Raw genomic sequence first — 8,362 nt, forward strand, 5'->3', positions numbered from 1 at the left:
GCAAGCAATAGGGTGTCACCTCATTATTGCCAGGTAGGGAAAAAAGTTCAGCTTTGCCATGGGCCTCCATAAAGAGCAAGGGATTGCTCTTCCTTACTTTTCGGTAGGGATAGGAATTTTGACCACACAAGTGGTTGGCACTAGCACTGGTGAGGATAGTCTCATTATTGGAGGTGGTATGGAGAAAGTCATGACTCTCCTCTCTACCTCCTCTGGCATCACTCCAGTTGAGGGAGGGAAGGAATGTCATTAATGTTAATGAGATAAAAGTCCAGACCACCCAACTGGTCTCTACTAAAACCATAGTAAAGATGACGCTTCTTTTTCCATGGCAGTGGAAGTCTAAGCTCCCTACGTGGTTTTCTTTGAGATCATGCATTGGGGCGCCTCATAGCAATCTCTCTACAGTGGAAATCTAGGCCTCTTACACTGAATGATGGATGGTTATATTTCTTTGCATGGGTGCACAGGTATGGTGATATTTGGCTGGAAAAGAGCAGTTATTAATTAAAGTTGATTTTAAGTTTTTATTTTTTTGAGTACTAAAAAGCTTTCTTAATACTTTGGCCAGGAAAATAAGCTTTTGCTTGTATTATTTTTGTTTGCTACATAGATCTTTCTAGAATAACAGTCTTTTCAACACTCAACTTTGGCTATATGAGGTAAAAAGAAAACTCAAGTAAACTTCCACCATGTCATTCCCTGTGTCCTAACGTAATCTAGCCAGTCTGCTTTCTTCATTGTATTCTTCAGGTTTTTATTTTGTAACATCTATAGTTTTTAGTTGTACTTGGCAGATGGAATAGGGAAAAGTGCTTTTCTACTCTATCCCTGGAAGAAGAAGTCCATCTACTTTTTGTTTTTTATCACCTAAATCAATTCCTTTTTTTTATGATATGACTCTCACATTTTATCATCTTTCCACTTCTATTACACAAGTTGTTTCACTCTCATTATAATTTAACCTGAGTTTTATAATAGTGATACTTAGAATAGTGATTGCCAAGTCTACCACTGATGTATTTCTTTTTATTTATGTTCACATTTTTCTTTAAATTCTAGTTAGTTAACGTATTGTGTAATGTTAGTTTCAGGGGTAGAACTTAGTGATTCATCTCTTACATATAACAGCCAGCGCTATCACAAGTGCCCTCCTTAATACTCATTACCCATGCAGCCTATCCCACTGCACACTGCCTCTCCACCAACCGTTAGCTTATGCCCTATAGTTAACTGTCTCTTTCGTGATTTGCCTCCTTCTTTCTTTTTCTCCACTTTCCTCTGTGTTCATCTGTTTTCTTTCTTAAATTTCATGTATGAATGAAATCTTATGGTATTTGTTTTTCTATGACTGACATATTTCACTTAGAAAAATACACTCTAACTCCATCCACATCACTTCAAATGGCACAATTTAATTCCTTTTTATGGCTGAATAATATTTGTGTGTGTGTGTGTGTGTGTGTGTACACACATCTTCTTTATGCATTTTCCATAATTTGGCTATTATTGATAACGTTGCTATTAACAGGGTGCATGTATCCCTTTAGATCAGTATTTTTGTATTCTTTGGGTAGATACCAAGTAGTACAATTGCTGAGTCACTGAATAGTTCTATGTTTAATTTTTGAGAAGCCTCCATACTGTTTTCTATAGTAGCTGTACCAGTTTGCATTCCCACCAACAGTGTAGGAAGGTGCTACTTGCTTTGCATCTTCACCAAAATTTGTTGTTTTCTGTATTTTCATTTTAGCCATTCTGACAGGTGTGACATAATATCTCATCATAGTTTTGATTTGATTTCCCTGATGAGTGACATTTCATATGTCCATTTGCCATCTGTAAGTGTCCTTTGGAAAAGTGTCTATTCATGTCTTCTGCCCATTTCTTCACTGGATTATTTTTTGGAGGGTGCTAGTTTGATAACTTCTTTATAGATTTTGGATACTAACCCTTTATCAGATATGTTATTTCCAAATATCTTCTCCCATTCTGTAGGCTGCATTTTAGTTTTGTTGATGGTTTCCTTTGCAGTGAAGAAGCTTTTTATCTTGACGAACTCCCGATAGTTCATGTTTGTTTATGTTTCCCTTGCCTCCAATGATGTGTCTAGTGAGAAGTTGCTCTGGTTGATGTCAAAGAGGTTGCTGACTGTGTTCTTCTCTAGGATTTTTATGGTTTCCTGTCTCACATTTTGGTCTTTTACCCATGTTGAATTTATTTTTGTGTATGGTATCAGGTAGTGGTCCAGGCTCCTTCATTCTTCTGCATGTTGCTGTTCAGTTTTCCCAACACCATTTGTTGAAGAGATTGTCTTTTTTTCCATTGGAATCTTTCCTCCTTTGTCACAGATTAGTTGACCACACAGTTGCAGGTCCATGTCTGAGTTCTCTGTTCCATTGATCTATGTGTCTGTTTTTGATCCAAGAACATAATGTTTTATGACTACAGCTTCGTAATATAGCTTGAAGTCTGGAATTGTGATTCTTCCAACTTTGCTTTTCTTTTTCAAGATTGCTTTTGATATTTGGGGTCTTTTATGGTTCCATGCAAATGTTAGGATTGTTTGGTGCAGCTTGATCAAAAATGCTAGTGACATGTTGATAGGAATTGCATTTAATCTGTGCTGACAGCTCAAAGCCTGGAGCCCGCTTTGGATTCTCTGTCTCCCTCTTTCTCTGACCTTCCCCCACTCACGCTCTGTCTCTCTCTCTCAAAAATAAACAAACACTAAAAAAAAGACTCATTCAGCATAATCAAGTGGGATTTATTCCTGGGTAGCAAAGGTGTTTCAATATTCACAAATCAATTGTTGTAATACACCACATTAATAAAAGAAAGGATAAGAAATATATGATCCTCTCAATAGATGCAGAAAAAGCATTTGACAAAACTCATTGTCCGTTCTTTATAAAAGCCCTCAACAAAGTAGGGATAGAAGGAACATACATCAACATTATAAAAGCCATATACAAAAGATCCATGGCTAATATAATCATTCTTGGAAAAACTGAGAACTTTTCCTCTGTGGTTAGGAATGAAACTGGGATTCCACCCTCACCATTGTTCTTTAATATATTACCACTGATTTATTAAAAGTGGGGGAAAGAGGTTTAAAATTATTTTTTTCAGGTTTGTATTTATGTGTATAATAAATACAATTATAAATACAATTATAAATAAATTATGCGTATTTATTTTCCAAGCTTTAATTTGAATTCTAGTTAGTTAACATATAATATTGGTTTCAGCAGTCGAATTTAGTGATTCATCACTTATATATAACACCCAGTGCTCATCACAAGTGCCTTACTTAATCCCCTTCACCTATTTAACACATCTTCCCACCCACCTCCCCTTGGTAACCATCAGATTGTTCAATATAGTCAAGAGTTTCTTTCTTGGTTGGCTTACCTCTCTCTCTTTTTGTTTTCTCTTCTCTGTGTTCATCTGTTTTGTTTCTTAAATTTCACACATGAGTGAAATCTTATGGTATTTGTCTTTATCTGACTGACTTATTTTGCTTAGTATAACACTCTCCAACTCCATCCTTGCAATTGCAAATGGCCAATACTTCATTCATTTTTATGGCTGAGTGATAATCCATTGTGTGTGTGTGTGTATGTGTGTGTGTGTGTGTGTGTGTGTGTGTTTACACACATACCATATATTCTTTATCCATTAATCAGTTGACGGAGATTTGGACTGTTGCCATAATTTGGCTGTTGTAGAAAATGCTACTATAAACATCAGGTTGCATGTATCTCGTTGAATTAGTATTTTTGTATTCTTTGGGTAAATATCTAATAGTGGAATTGCTTGATTGTTTCACATCACCGAGCCTACCATGATACATTATAAGTATCATTATATGTAAGTACATTATACATTAGTAAGTATATATAGAATAAGTCTTTTAAGATTTTATTTTTAAGTAATCTCTACACCCAACATGGGGCTTAAACCTACCACAAGATCAAGAGTCACATGCCCACTGACTGAATCAGCCAAGCGTCTCTAGAATGATTTTTTAAAAATTCTCTGTCTACCTCTATTATATCCTAAGATATTTTATAAATGAACTCCTTTTTTATTTATATCTCAGTATATAGGCATGTTCATAAATAGATTTGTATTTTAGAATATAATGGAGTTATTAGGAAAAAATCTTATTCATAGGTAACTAGAAAGTGTCCATCATTTGCACCATAAATTTGGAGTGGTTTTCCCCCCTTTAAGTGATCATGGTATAGAATAGGGGATCATGTTACTAACTTCAGAGAATTAATAGCTAAAACTGTTTATTTTATAATTTTATCTAGTAGTATAGCTAAAACAGTGACCTGATAACCAACTAGTTGCCTTAAGTGCATTGGAAGTCACTACAGTTATTCAAACCCCCTCAAGTAGATTCTATTTCAGAAGTTGTAAAAGCAAGAAATATTGGCTTTTTCATTAATTTTTATTATGTATACATAAATCAAAGTTCAGTTTTTTGACACTAACAAAAATTTTAATATATGCCACAGCGTTCTCTGCAATAGGAAAATGAGTTGAACAAAACCCACCAAATATCTGTTTGACATCAAACACCTTCAATTTGGTGCCTCATTTTATTGTTTTTAAAATATTACTCTCACAAATAATATTTACATGATGAAATGTAATACTTCAAAGTAAGAAAGCATAAATTGGTTAGTGAATTTGAAATATTGTTATCATGTAATGGCATTTACATTTTAAAAAATCAAAATATAGTTCTTTTTTTTAAGTTTGACCAAGTGTATTAAATATATACCATTTGCTTTATAGAAACCCAAGTCAAACAGATGACCCCAAATTATATAAAAGATAGTATACAAATCAATTGACATGCTTTCTGTACAACAAAATGAAAAATGAAAAGCACATTGTCTCTTTTGGATGGTTTTGCCAGTTTACATTTAGACAAGTAAACCAAGAACATTTTACTGTCTTTTGACTATTTTCTTGATAATAGTATACCACAGACCCGCCAACAATGCTGAAATAAGATTAAACATAATTGTGAATAGTACTAGGTTGATGATTGAACACACAACACTTTGTTTTAGTAATTATGAGTGCTAGCCACACTATACCTTGCTTGGCAACTCGTTTTTCTTTTCATTTTAAAATGAAAATAAAATCATGGTCTTCATTTTCTTTAGGAAAATTGCATTAAGGTATTATTTCAATGTATTATAAAGTGTGATTGCATTCAGAGTTATCATAATCTGATCAGTTTGGGGTGGGATATGATTTTTTTCCACTCTACTGTGATTTCCTATCATGTTGAAAAAGTCCCATACACCATAATGGCCCAAGCTTGTCCTCTGAATTGCATGCTTTCTTCCTTAGGTAAGATGAAGAAATACTACCAGTTGCTATTCCTGAAAGGAAAAATTAAATAAGTAGAAAAATGAAAAAAAAAAGGAAATTTTACCCAGTCTTTGAATGACCTCCTGTTGCATAATAACTGAATTCAGACTTTAGAAGCATTGAACAATTTATTACATCCACACATTTTCACAGTGTCAGGAATTTAAGATCAGCTTAGCTGAGTGGTTTTGACTCTGGAGTTTCTCATGAGGTTGTAAACAATATGTCGCTGGGACTGTGATAATCTGAAAGCTTGACTAGACTGAAGTATCTTCTAAACTCATGCATTTGGCTCTTGGTAGAGGGCTTTATTCCCTTGCTGCATATGCTTCTCTGTAGGACTGCTCACAACATCAACATGACAGCTGTTTCCACAGCACAGCACAGCACAGCAAATGATTTCTCTCTCTCTCTCTCTTTCTCTCACACATAGAACAAATGAAAGCTTCAGTGTTTTTTATACTCTAATAATCTTGAAAGTGACATATCATAACTTCTGCCATATTCCATTGGTCAGTCATGCAGAGCAATCATGCGATGCAAAAGGGTGCTACACAATAGTGTTAATACCAGATGGCAGGAATCATTGCTGATCATTTAGAGGCTGTCTATTGACAAAGATTCTTTGCTTGACCAAACTTTAGTCAGCCTTCTAAAGCTTCTCCTAGGCCCATCTGTGCATTTCTTCATAAAATCTAGTTTTAGCTGGGTCCTTGTAAGTCAGTTGAACTAGAAATTTCCCATTTTCAATATCTGATCACTCTTAATATCTGATCAGATTTCTTATCCTCCACCATACCCCTTGGTCACCATGATATGTCTTCAGCAAGAATCCTGTTAGGTGGGTTTAGCCTGAATCTCCCTTATTCCTCATATTCCCTCTTATTAATTTTCCAGCTATTGACCACCAAACTATTTTTTGGCTATAAATTCCCAGATGTCCACACTATAAATGGATTTGAATATAGTCTCTCTAATCTATTGCAGAATTTATCCTAGGTGTCCCCATACCTATCACAATGGTCCTGAATAAGGTCTTAACCATCTTTAACAAGTGCTATGAATAATTATTTTTAACACTACCTGCATTGCTGTTGGGGCACTAATAACCCAGAATTAACATAGATGTTACAGGTTAAGGGCACTGTGCACACAGGCTGCCTTCATTTAGGACTCCAACGGCAAAACTCCAGGATTCAGAGATTACCTGTACTTTAACCAACTGAATGCTAATTTTGTTCTTCCTATTACTTCCTCAAGTTTGGTAATTTGTTAGAGTAACTTACTGAACTCAAAGTAGGGTCATATTTGTAATTACATTTATTATAAGGGTTAAGAATAAGGATCAAGTAAAAAAACACAGATGAAAGCCTAGGAGGATTCCACATGTGAAGCTTGTGTGTCCTCAGTACACTTCACACCTCCCACCCAGCCCGTTCATTTATGATTAACAGTGAGGGAAGTTCATTGACCTGAAGGTATGTAGATATTTTACTGGGTTTTCATCTTGATGAAATCTTGATTGAATTCATCTTGATTGAATCAATGGTCACTTGGTTGAAGACACCTCCAGCTCCTCTCACTTCTCTGGATGTCCGGCTGATATCACTCAAAGTTCTAACCATCTAATCACATAGTTTGTTCTGTTGGCATGACCAAGTCCTATCTTGAAACTCTCTGGATGCCTACCATTATGTCACTATGTTAGCATAAATTCAGGTGTGGTCTGAGGGACCCATCATTAATAAAGATTCTCATATGGGGAAATTCCAAGGAATTAGAGAGTCACTCTCAGAAGCCCAGGACAAAATCAACCAAATTATTTATTATGCATTATCACCTAACACTGCCTCTTTGATTTCCTAAACAAAGTGAACTGCCTATAGAGTGAATGATTCTCTTTATTCCTCTGTGCTATAAAATACAAAATACCAGACCTTATCATTACATTCAGGTATGCTTGCTTTGGTGAGGATGTCTAAAGTACAAATGAACATCTTTTGGCCAGGATTCCTGAAAAATGGTAAAAATAAATATATAGGAGTTAAAATAAGTGTGGAATGATTGAAGGTGTTGCTTTGCTGTGCTTAGTCCTGAGTTTAATTTTGTTTTGTGGATAGTCCATTCATACCTTGGATGTTTGTAAAACTTAATTTGTTGGGAGTTGCTTTTTATTAATATGGATATATGGTTGTTTACTGTGTTCTATACACAAATTTTTATAATCTCAAATATTTCTTTTAAAAATGAAAGAGTATATATGTTGAAGTTAAATTCTATAGTCTTATATCTTTATTCTTTTATTGGATTTTAGTATGAAAGGAATATTAAAATCTTAATATCATTCTTTTAACTAACCCTATTGGAAATTTTTAGAGGATCATCATCTCCCCTCCCCCAACATTTTCCCATAGGTACTCAAAGCATCTGCATCCATCTTAAGAATTAAATCTTTCCAGAGTGCCTGGGTGGCTCATTCAGTTAAGAATTAAATCCTTCCCTGTCTTTGAAATCTCACTGAGTAAAGCTGCTATTTTACCACTTCCTAACAAAGGAGCCAAGGGAGGGAAATTTTCCCATGGGTCACCACTCTCTCAGGCACCTACTGCTGCTCCAGAAAGCCCACTACTCTTGCATTGATTATTTAAATTGTCAAGAGTACTGAGGTTTATAGGAGATTTCTTCACTTCTGTGTGTAATTCAGTCTTGCAAGTGTGCTTTGATAAGCTTTAGAGTTTAGGGCGCAGACATTTTCAAATGTGCTTACAATCCCTGTCCCTCAGGATTTCAGACATTTGTGTAGGAATTTGGATCACATAAGTATTTGATGAAGAGACCTGATGGTATGCTGTAAATTACCTCTTCCTTAATAATGTAGTGTTGTGAGTGAGGACATGAAATTTGGCTCTGTATTATGCCTGGTTTAGTTGTCCCTGCCAGACAGACCAGCATCCTACTGAAT

This window comes from Hyaena hyaena, unplaced genomic scaffold (genome assembly GCF_003009895.1).
Source record: "Hyaena hyaena isolate Hyena2069 unplaced genomic scaffold, ASM300989v1 scaffold_717, whole genome shotgun sequence".
Taxonomy (NCBI): domain Eukaryota; kingdom Metazoa; phylum Chordata; class Mammalia; order Carnivora; family Hyaenidae; genus Hyaena; species Hyaena hyaena.